This window comes from Anopheles aquasalis, chromosome 3 (assembly GCF_943734665.1).
Source record: "Anopheles aquasalis chromosome 3, idAnoAquaMG_Q_19, whole genome shotgun sequence".
Taxonomy (NCBI): domain Eukaryota; kingdom Metazoa; phylum Arthropoda; class Insecta; order Diptera; family Culicidae; genus Anopheles; species Anopheles aquasalis.
This window is the reverse complement of record NC_064878.1, coordinates 65,081,049-65,093,548: the sequence shown is the minus strand read 5'-3', so window position 1 is coordinate 65,093,548 and position 12,500 is coordinate 65,081,049. Positions and strand designations below refer to the sequence as shown.

Sequence of the window (12,500 nt, the reverse complement as noted above, 5' to 3'; positions counted from 1 at the left end):
TGATATCCTCGCCCCATCCCTCCTCTATCCTTAATGGTTACTGGTTGAGGGCTGCTGAGCTCAACGTTTCGCAGGATAAGGTCTGTAAAAGATACTGCGGTTCCTACGCCATGTGTGTGAGGGAGACCCGGATTCGACGTTGTATCGTCGAGGTGAGGGTGTCTTTTCCTCTTGTTCCACCGTAGTTGTTATGACTGGCCATCTTAATCACTTTTGCGGTGGTCGCGCCACGAACCGGTCGTCACAGCATGCCCGTGCCCGTGGGGATTTTCTTGCTGGTAATGTCTTTTAATTTGACTTTTGCAAATCACTTTTGGCGCAATCCACCAGCTCACGCCAGGCAGGCCAGAGGGGGGGGGGGGGGGGGGGGCGGTAACTGTTTACATTTTCCTGCCTCGACGTGTCTGACTCACCAGTCATGTCTAGGATGGATTTGAGCTCACTGCAAATGTAGTACAGCGGACGGGCGACCGTCTCCGACCGTTCTCGTGTGTCTCAGTGGCAGAAAGTGTTCGGACCACTATGCGCATCGAGCTCACCAGTATTGGCCACCGTTTATAATTACCACCGGCTTAGAGATGATTTTGTCATTGGCTGAACATGGCTGTCCGAATCCATTTTTGCCAAACTTTAAATAGATATTTGTTAGTATTGGGATACAGTTGTTGCTGGCGACTGTTGCTTAATTTCCCGGCAAAACAAACAAACCAACCGTAGCGGTGAGTGCACTCTCGTCCGGTTCTCCATGAACCAATAAGCAATCAGCCTTTCGCTAGCTAAGTATCTTTACCGGTTTTCGGGAAAAGTTGGGCAGCATTCCAAGCTGAAAGGTGTGCAGGCCATTGCGGCGTAGCTTCGTGAACTATAACCTCAGCACGCACACTCTATCAACCCGGATGGCGGATGTTGGATTCGTGGAAATATTGCGAATCAAGCAGGGGCCATGTTTCAACATGTGTAGTATCGCCACCGACAGTCGGTCCAAATTCCGGAATCCGGCTGGCGCCAGTGGCGCTCTCGCGAAAATCTAGAATCTACCGTGGCGTTTCTTGTTTGTTTACATTGCAGGACTGCGAGCATCGCGGCCCGTCCTGCTCGCGGCCATCGCAACGCGGTACGGCAAGTGAACTTACAGACAGGCGGTTAATAGTGGTAGTTGCCAAGCGGAAGAAGAGACAAAGTATGGGTGGGGCAGGAGTAATGGTTGACCTGAGCAGACGGTTAGCAAAGAGCTGGTCTGCCGGCACCAGACAACTGGACCAATGGGCATTTTATTGCCGATTAGTAACATCGAATAAGACGACCTCCACGACTCCATCTACTTCACCATAATGACGGCATATGCTCTGTTCTGCGAGAGTCAGACAGGGCGGTTGCGACAGGGCCCCGGAATCAGGTGAACCGATCGATACCGACACTGGAGGCACAACGCAGTTTGCGAAACATTGTCGGCGGAAATGGATTCGACGAAAAATCCGAAATCAAGACCGCTTCACCGCTCGGTCAAGGCAGATGGGGTGCACCCCATAAAGGTAAATAAATACGCCAGTTATTTATTACGTGTGCGAAGAGATTGAACAACTTCGAAACCATGGGGGGGGGGGGTTTCTGGCCGAAGAACCGAACCGTCCGTTTCCTCTAATCAGTAGTCCTGTGCTGCTCGTGCAAAACCCCGCGGAGTATGGTGCTCGCAACTCGCAAATTCGAAAAATGTTTTTATGGGGATTTTTTTTTTAATGAAAACCATCCGACTATCAGCTAATGCCTTTCGCGTTAAATGTTGTAGCCTCATACGCAACGCAAAACACCTCGGTGCGTTGTGCGCAGCTCATTGCGAGGCGATGGATGGAGACGCCCGTGGTTGAGGTAAATTCATAAGACCACCACGAATCTAAGACACGTGTAGATCTTTGGAAAGTATTGAAAATTCTAGAAATCATGTTGCATTCGCCTTCAGCGAGAACGACTAACCTTTGCTGAACTCATAAACAGCAAACAGATGCATCTAATTATCCTTCTTTACCGTCGCTCCAACTCCGTACCTCCAACAGATTGGCGCGATGGCGTCGTACTATCGACCATCGGGTGACCGCGGCTCCGCAAAGCTTCTACACGCGCAGTCCATATAGCGGTCTCCCATGTTTAACCAAATTAAGCATCTTGGCTGAAAGGCGCCTAAGCCGAATCCGTATGCAAAGCAGGCATGAAACGCGACAAGCGCAAAACCGCAAAACCTCCCAGCAACCCACCCCCGAAAGATCAAAGGCGCTGTCTGTAGTGGCAAGGAGCGTGGGGGGGGGGGGGGGTGAGAAGGGCGAGGATCAGCATCGTAAACACACACGCACATACACAACACATGCAACCGGACCAAATTTAGATCATAATGCAGCGCGAGCGGGCAATGCAGCCACAATTTACAAAGTTTGACGCCGCGACGCGTCCAAGCGTTGCGCGTACATTGGGTGCGCTTCCCATGGCCTGTCACTGTGGCCGCATGATCGTGCCACGCATTCCTTTCCCCTCCTGTCACCCTGGCCCACATGGTGGTGGTGGTGGTGGTGGTGATCGGCCAATGCCGGATCACGGCGAGGTTGCACCGCCGCGAACTTCTCGGACCGTACGATCCTCTCGCGGTGTACCTGCTGCTGCGCCGCTCTATAAAACCATTTGCAGTTGATCCATCGAAATGGGCGGATTGATAAGTAACTGGCATCACACTAGCGAACGGCAGCCGCTTAGCAAGATCATTCGGGTGAGATTTGTCGTCAAATCATTCGATGTTAGTTTTCAATCAGTTGCAGCTCGAATGTTGTCATTAGACATGGCGTTAACCTGCCACCAACTGGCTTTTGGCACATCGATTAATGGCAGGGAGTGCAAGTGCATTTGCAGCTACTTATCAAACGTATTCTCTCAACGTGCCGCCGCATGCAGTCCAGTCCATGGGAACAGACAACGCGCCATTACACTCCCAACGGTGGTGCTGGTGGTGGTGGTGGTGAGTATTAATAAAATACATAATATTTCTGCTGAAAACGAAAATACAGCTCGCAATTGTTCTTTATTTGGCTAAGCAGCAGCGCACCAGGCTCGCCGATCGCCGATCGCTGAGACCGAGACCGAGATGTACGTGTGCCTGTGCGACCGTGTAGGTTGGTGCAGAAAGAGGTCGCACGCCGCTTGGTGGAGGTGCGAGTCGGAGTGTGGTCGCAGGTTGGAGTGAACCGGTAGCGCAGCTACATCCATCCATAACCGTTAGTGCCGCGCGAAGTCTCCCTCAAACGCATTGCGGCGCGATCGCACTCCTACGACGACGACGCTGTTGTCGTCTGCGACCCGGCGAGAGGGGCAATGTGACTCGGTGAAGGGAATGTTGCGCATCGGAGTGTGTGATGATGGAACAGAGCACTACTGCAGCAGCAGCAGCAGCAGAAGCGGAGGACATTTGCAGTGGCACTCCCGCGCCACCAACTCAAACCGAACCGATCCGATCCATCTCTCTTACCATCGCCCGCTCTCTTTCTCTCTCTCTCTCTCTCTCTCTCTCTCTCTCTCTCTCTCTTTCTAGCACACATACACACACGGGCGGTTTGTGATGACACTCGGAGTCGATCGAGATGGCACAGAGTGCACAACAGAAGCAAGGGGGGCGGTGGGTGGGGGTGGCGGAGACTACGGCACAAAACAACTACCCAGCGCAATGGCCAATTTGGGCGAGCGCTACAAAAGGATAAATATGTTTCCCTCTCATAAGTGGGCTTTAGCTGTTGGCGATCCCCAAGCGTGTTAGGCCGTTAGGTGGCTAGGCGCAAACCGATACTCAAGGGATGCTGACGAGCGGGGAGGCGAGTGGGGTGGGACTGGCACCAAATCGGTCACTACCATCACCCCCGCCACCCCTTTACACCTCCTGCACTCCAGCACCATCGACAACCGGCAGCACACACCGTTGGTGACGCTAGCATGGTGTGGAGGAGCGATGTTTCGGTTTGCGTGATGCGTACGAAATGCGCTGGCAATTCCGCTGGCCAACGCAAACCAACCGAAGAGGCAGGCAAGCGACACTGAACGACGGACCGTATGGAATTGGTCAAACGCAGCGGGCTGCCGCAGATCGAACACAGAAATAGATAGTGCGAAAGAGCACCAAAGTGCTGCTTCTGCTGCTGCTGGTCGTCGCTCATTTGGGGCGTCGACGAACGGTTACAATGTTGCTGGTGAAATGAAAAATCCATCGAAGAAATGGTGAAGCGGAAAGCGTTTGGGGGTTTGCTGTTCTCACCAGCAACACCGCACCGTTTGGCTGGCCGACGTTGGCTGGCTGGTGTCTGGGACGATGCGGTGGGAGGGTGATGAACATGGAAATCCAAAATAAATAAAAACTCCCTCTCTCGTCTGCCAAGCTGTTCTTGTAAGCTCAGTGGCGTGTTTTACAGAACCACTGATAATGACGACGATGATGATGATGATGATGTCAAACAATTCGTTTTTTCTTGCATAGGAGGAGCTCTTAGCGCGTGATAGCTAAATAAGACAGATGACCTCTCCTGTTCGTCATCTTCATGGTCTAATGGAACGCGTAAAGGGGATAAAACACCAACAACATATCAAAATAGCCATATCACGGTCCAACAGAACAACAAAACACTGCAATTTCAAAAATGCTTCTATGATCAATGTAATCAATCAAAAATTCTATGATCAATGTAATCAATATCAATGTAGTCAATTAATTTTAGGAATTAAATCGTGAAACAAGCGTGAAAAACTAATCTCGGCTAAGAAACTCGGCAGCGAATGTTAACCCTCTAGCCAACTAAAACCGGCTGCCTCATCTACTACCCAAATAGACGAAGAAAAGTTCCCCAAGGCATCCAATGTCTCTTCGAGACGTCAATTACTCCTTGCAAAAAAAAACCGGGAAACGACCTAGCGAGGCACTCGGCTGGGAGCGACGAATGCGAATAATCGTAGCTGTGCAGCCTTGAATCTTGACCATGGGAATGTCACCATCGTCACCCGCATTGCCACTGTAGCTACCACATACCGCCCCCCCTCTCCCCCGCTACCCCCCAACACAGACACACACGCATACCACCCCCATCATCATCCTGCTGCGGTGGCCTGGGACGCGGTTTCTGGAGTGCCTTCTACGCTTGAAGCGCGCAATGCAACGGCTGGCCAGCACGCCCGGCCAGCCAGCCAGCCAGCTAGCCAGCCAGCCTGTTAGCCTGAATGCGGTCATCTGAGCTGGAGAGATTGGGAAAACAGGTTCTTGTGCATCGATTCACCGCCACCGCAGTGTGCCTCCGCTCCGATAGGGCTCCGATAGCTGGGCAGAGAGAAGTGTGAGAACGGAGGCTCCCTGGCATGCAGACGAAGGTCAAATATGGGAATACGGAACCTCACTCCGCCTTCCCTCTGTCTCTTCTCTCTCTCTCTCTCTCTCTCTCTCGCTCTCTCTCTCAACCCTCTGGAGGAGACGGACTCCCGCCAGTACAGCCTCGAACCCTATTTAAAGCGATCCGCAGAGAATCTGATCCCCCGTGCCCGGTACTTGCCCGGCGGTAATGCCAAACGCGCGCTCTCGCCCTCACGCGGACTTGCAGGCAGTGGGGGCGGAGGGCGGACGGGTGGTTGGGAAGGTTGCCCAAGGGCCGAATGACCGGTGGCCGTGCAAGTTGGCGCGTTGGCGGCATCGCGGGTTTTTGATGTGATAATTTATTCATTTCGTACGTATGGTCATGGTGTCCAAAAATTTGGACTGAATTTTCGCCTTTGCCTTCACGTCCCGTGCCCTTTCTACCCCGGACTGCGCTTGTGTGTCTGTGGGTTAGCTCGCTCGGTAGCAAGTGATCCGCTTTTGTTTTATACCCTTCCGTACCAGCAACGGGCACGGCACAGCCAGCAATTGCATTACCATGCATTTGTTCGCATAAATTCCCAATCAAATTGTTGGCTGCAGCTGCGTTTCTCCCCTTCCCTTCTGCTCTTTCTCTCTGCTTCTGTCGTTCCCTTTCTTCCCTTTTTTGTTGTTGTCCCCCTCGGAAGTCTGCTGCTTCTTCAACCTTCTCGAGTATAACTGTTCACCTGATCGTTGGAATGCGCTGCCGGGATGGATGGCCGGTAGGGATTACTGGGAGTCGTCTCAAAGGCGACGAATACGTCAGGATTCGAGCACCAAAAGATGGGCTAGACAGATGGTTTTAGCAGGATCAGCATCTTATCGGAAAGAGGTTCTAAAGCCATTGTTGTAGATCGTCACATTAACGGGGGTTAAATGACAAAAAAAGGCTCATTTTTGAAGATTGTTTGTGAAGGAACCTTTCTTACTTACTTACTTATCCGGTGCTACAACCGACGAGCAGTCTTGGCCTGCCACCACTCGCGATCGAGCACCGCCGTTCGCCAAGTCGTTATTTATGCTATTCTGGCATCAATGTCGATACCGTCGCTCTATCTCGATTTGGGCCTACCACGCTCTCTCGGTCCATCCGGAAGGCTTAAGAAGATTTTACGGGCTGGGTCGTCGTCTGCCATTGCCAAGAAACCATTCGACTTAATTTTTTCAAGTGAAAGTCATATTAAACAACAACTTTTCAAGAATATTTGATTAAATTTAAAGGAAGATTTGTTGAAAACATCGTCCTACCTTAAAAATTTAGAATAGCGTGTCTATGCGTGTAGATATCCTGTGCCCATCGCAGCCACGTAATGAGTCATCTGAAATTTATAAATTGATTTTATATATTTGATAATGATATAAATGATTTCATAGATCATAAGATTAAGCCAGTTAAGCTATTTTTGTAAAAACAGAATAATTTCAATGAAAACTCAACGAAGCTTTGTGATTAAGCTGTGATTAATAAAAAAACACAATGTTCCTGAAAGGAACAGCGAAATTAAATACTTTAGCCTTCCCTTAACGTATAAAAGAATATATGACAATATACAGTGGAATTACTCTTAATATACAGTGGAAGTACTTAACTGCAACTCTCTGAGCGATAAAAGACGCTTAAGAAATTCTTGCTCATACGAACAATATTCATAGAGCAATATAGATAAACATAGGTTCACTATCTCCAGGAATAATGAGCTACAATCGATCAGAAACAAGCCAGAGACCATTGAAACTCATCCAATATTCATGGCCGGATAATTTAATAATTAACTGGCAACTACAACGGCGCTCGTATCCTCGACGGATTGGTTTGCCAACAAGCGCCATTTACCGGCAGCCATAAATGTGTAATCAAGTTCTATGAAACTGTCCTCGATAACGGCGCGGGTCTATATCAAATCAACAGAACAAAAACGCGACCAAAAAGGCTCCCCACAACCATTGCCTAACGACTTGTGCTCCACCGGCAAAACGGGCTTTCGGGCATATTTACCAAGCCACCAGCCAGCCTTGTGGCGTCTGGACCATTTTGATCGCGCACAGAGACAGAGAGTTTCGGTTGTTCAGCGCAATTTGGCCGGAAAACCAATCGATCACAAACCGATCGGACCCGGCCGACCGGCGAATGTGATTGACACTCAATCTCCATAAAACCCAGCCGCCGCCGGTTCGCCGGACTCGCTGCTCACGAATGAAACCGGAACCGGACGCGCCGGAAAACCCCGTATCCGAACCCGCCAAAGGGACAACAAAGCAAGTCTTAGCAGCAAGTAGACGCCGTCCATGAAAATGAAGACGAAGAAAGACGAAGAAAGGCGAAAGAATGGTACAGCGTCTAGCGCTCGATAGAAAAGCAAATTCCAGCAAACGTAAGCCAAAACTGTCTTAGCCGAGAAAAGTGGCGAAGGAAAAACCATCGCCAGTCTCGCCCCACACCCTCGTTTCCCTTTCTTCAGGACACTTTCCGCCAACCATCACTCCGACAGTCCGGAACTGGCCGGAAGACAAACTATTTTATTTTCGTGTTTGAATCATCGACCGACATCGACGAAGACGACACGACATAGTGCCGCTGCTCACGCTGCTCCTGTTGCCGCGCTCTCTTAGTCCTCGCTTTTTTGGCGCCAAAAATCCTCCGGCAGCCTCCGTCGCTTGAAGGAGGCAAGGCTGGGCTCGTTGCCGGGCATCCCCTGGGCGCTTCTAGCCGATGGCAAAGAAGCTGGCGCGAGAGATGTGAGTGAGCGCCGACCATATCTCCGGGCTTCGGATCGTCTCGCCAGTTGCTCTTCGTGTTCGTCTTTGGCTTTTCTTCTCGCGCATCGACGCGCCAGTATGCCACTCACTCCCCCCCTACGTCCAGGATAGCGCGATTGCCCGGACGCCGGCCATCAGCATCGGAATGATGCTGCTGCGAATGGAGATCCCCGGATGGATGAGTAGTTTTGATAGTTTCGGTCCTTTTTTCCTTCCGTTGTAGGGTCGTTAGGGTAGATGTTTGTAACCACAGTCATCACTCGCGTAGCGTCAACATACTACAACAATTACTACTACTACTACAACTGGCTCTGGAAGGATAGAACGACATTGGAAGGAGTTTATTGTCGATATCATCCCGACTGCGATCCTGCTGCAGCAGACACTGTGCCAGCATTTTTATGAACTTTCCTTCTAAGTAAGCATTTTTCTTATGTTTCCTGATAAATATTTCGTTCTGGTCAATTGTTCTTAGAATGCTTACCGCTATCGAGCTGAGAAAAATATTATTGCATATTTCAATTTCGAAGCAGCAGATCCCTTTATCAGTGAAGATTTGTTTTATAACAACCGTGGGTTCTTGGGAGAGCTTGAGGTATGATGTGTGAAATAGCCACAAGAAAGGAAAGAAAAAGAACCAACTTTTTAATCTAATCTTTTCTAGATGCCATTATAAACGACTTCTTGCCTCATGATTGTTACTTCCGATAGTCCTTTGCCTTGCTTACTAGCGCCGGTTGTCCAAGGAAAGGCTTGGGGAAACGTTCGCTCTATGCGATCGAGTTGATTGTTGCATGCTTACACTAGTTTCCCTATTTTTTCCCACCATAAAACTTCTCCTCTCTCCCTCTCCCTAAAGAAAGTTAATCGTTCAAATCACTTACTACCCCACCGAGGACTCTGCATGACAATCCCCTATCTCTACATAATGTTACATTGTCTTCAGCGAGCTCCATCTTGGGACCGCGCTCTGTAGCAGTCACTGAAGGACGAGCATTTAGCTGGGCTATGCAACTATGTACCCGGGGAACATCCTGCCATCTGCTGACCTCTGACCTCCATCATCATCCATTTTGCTCCACCAAATTCCGGTTTATTTCTCGCTCATAACGCGTCCCGTTTTTTGGTGGTGAGTTTCCTGATCCGTTCAGATTGGTTTGGATCATCGTCACTGGTTTATAGTGTGTTTCACTGGCCCCCTCCGGGGAGGGGTGTGCCGGGGATAGAGGATGGTTGAAAAGAAATATATTTATTGCCGTCATAGAGCGCCAGCTCTGTTCACAGACGGAGCGGACGCCAGTGTCTGCCGGCCGGAGAAGGCGACGTTGATATAGCGACGACAACGACGATGATGATAGAAAACATTTGCCCATTACCGGGCCACAGCACTACTACTACTACTACTAATACTACTACGGATACTACTACTGCTACTACTGAGAACATTGTGCCGGAAACTACAACATTTCAGCTGGCAGCTGGTGATGATGGCATAGCATTTTGGAGCAGACGAGTGTGCAGTGCGTGTGGCCAAGGAGCTGGCAGAGACTGGGGCCAACAAAAACAGAACGAAGATAAGGAAAGGGTGCCAGGGGCCAAAAAGGGCCAAAGCAATATTATGTAAGGCGAGTTCAACAACCTAGCAATAAAGCGGGCGGTGGTGGCTGGATGAAGGTTTTTTTTCTGTTGGCGGCAGCTCGCGGACTCATTGTGGCACGCGGCAGAACGCGTCGGCATCGGGGGGAAGAGGTCCTTTTCGGTTGATCATTTTTATTGGCGCCATCGAATTATATTACTTCGTGCCAGGCGATGGAGCAAATCATCGGATGAAAGAAGGGGTGGGGGGCGCCAAAAAGCCCGCGCCAAGTAACAGGATGGATGAAGCGCGCTGTTGGCGCACTGGCAGGCTGGCCGACCGGCGGCAATAAAGCCACCCGTAAGCGGGGATGATGATTATCAAACTATTCGTCATCTAATGCTCGCAGCTACGGGTTTTTTTTGTTTTTTCCCCTTTCTGCAGCTTCATATAAGGAGCAAAAATGCGAAGAATCTTGTCTGGAAAGTGTGTTCCCGTCCGGTTCTTTTTGTTTGAACTGAGTTGTCTAGACCATAGACACCGTGGTGTTTGGATGAAATCGAAATTACGAAGACCATTTTTAATTCGAATACCAGGATTTGCGGATGACTAGGAGCTTCAACTCTCGCTTCCAGTTAGCAGATTCATACTAATCGTCGTTGTTAAGCTACTCGGTTTTTCATGAAATTAATGCTTTTTGCAAATTCCGTTCGCCACGATGTCACCGTCGTAAGGAGTGATTCAAATGAAATATCCCTTATAGTTTTGCACTTTTTAAAGAAGAATAGAGATCAATTATAAAGAGAACGAAGGACGTGTTTCGTTTAACAAACAAAGGGAATACTTAATCGTAAAGAGGGTCCACCCTCCTATGCTACTAAACCTGAAAAACCTCGATTATCATAACTTCTTTGGCTTTTAGATCACGTCAGCAGGTGGCGCTAGCGTCGCGGAAGAGAAAACTTTTCCAAGGGCTTTCTTGGAAAATCTGGGAAAAGTTCAAATTTCGTTTCAAATTCAAAAGACCGCAACGCAATCCATTTTTGTAAAAAAAAAATCCTTTTTTTCCCTTGCTTTTCCATTAGTTAGAAGCGGAGCGATAGCTTCCATAACGAACGCACCAACAAGCACGAGATACAGATAATTACTTCCAATTCATAAAATTGTAATACACCGAATCAACGACTAACTAGCAAATCATTGAAGAAGGGAAACCAAGCCAAAATCAAACTTCATAAACTCCTTTAACATGGTGTCATGTCATAATACGGTCACCGATAGCCGCAGTACGCGCTCATGCAACAAGCAATCCTTCGGATCCTTATTCAAACACAATTTTCACCACATCCGTCACAACAGATCACATACTCCTAACCCACCAACCAGCCTCATAAGACGCCCACTCTTCATTATCATTTACGGCGTTATGAGACACAAATCGGTTTTCCAGTTTATCATCATCATCATCACCATTTCGTCCTGCTTGTGGGAGGTGCCACAGGCGACTATGATCCAGCCTAGCCTCCGGGAAACTTTTGCCCGCAGAGAAGGAGCGAACAACATTCCAGCGCAATCGACTGTTTACCGACTAGCTACTACCGAGTAGCTCAGAGCAGTGATTAGAGCAAATGATATTACGATTTTGTTTACAGCCATCCACCGTAGTCCATCTTGCTCGCGGGTGTGGATACCCTAATGCTTTCCAATTTAGTCCTATGAATACGTAATGAGGCTGCGGGATGGTTCGCTTTTGCCGATGTCTTACGCCCTTCTCCACAGCAGCTGGTTGATGAAGCGGCATGCGCCCGCGGTATCCAGCAGCTGCTGCTGTACGGTTTTGGTGTAAAATACCAGGATAGCTCGAAACAGGCAACACATTCCCTCGTTTGTGGGTTTTTTGTGGGACGAAAATGGCTTCGGGCAGACAATCTCAGTTGCAACTCTTTTCTGCCTTCGAAATCCCAATCGCCATGGAATATGCTAATGTGACCGTCTGAATGGCCATCTATTGGGATAGAGGAATAGAACCCTCATCCAATAATGCGTTTCGAGGCGCTAAACGGTTATTACGAATATATGAAACTCAATTCCCAAAAGTAAGTTAAAAACGGGGTAAAAATAATCAAGATTGGTAAACTGTTTTTGCGACAACCGATGTCTCTGTTCTGTCCCAACATCAAACTCCCCTTCCGACCAACAGCAACAAGGTGAAAACAATATTTATGCAGATTTGATACTCCATCCATCCCCTGCGTTGTTGACGATGGATTTAACAACCGCCAGCCAGCTACTCGGAGCAACTCTACTTGCTCCTGGGACTATCACCGAGAATGTTTCAGCAAGAGAAAATGCAAAAACATTTGACAAACCGCAGAAGCGACGGGAGGTGCGCAGTAAATCATAATCCGAATATCCTCTCCCGGAAGTACCTCACTCGGAGTTGGTGAAATATTCATGCTGGAACGCGTGCAACACCTTGTGTAAACATCAAAATTGAACTCCAAACACCGACCATTTAGCGTGTTAAGTGTGGCTTAGCATAAACAAGCGGACGGTCGAGGAGTGTTCATGTGCACCTGTCCATGTTCGGGGATCTTTCTGAAACAGGAGATTTCATAAGAGTCCTTTTCATGTCTTTTTTTCCTTTGAGTCTTCTGAATGCCGTTTTATTGCCTGAACCTGGGACCCCTTAACGGGAGTCTAAGGTTAATTCGGGTCCAAAAAAGGCCCACTTTTGGCGATTTTTTGTGAAGAAACTATTTA

The 12,500-nt window shown here is 48.9% G+C and overlaps 1 protein-coding gene across 1 annotated transcript in view; it reads right to left on the bottom strand.

Annotated features, from left to right (window-relative positions):
* The window catches only part of LOC126577043 (protein vein), a 67,700-nt gene that overhangs the window by 39,395 nt on the left and 15,805 nt on the right, over window positions 1-12,500 (bottom strand). The gene's annotated exons all lie outside the window — the stretch shown is intronic.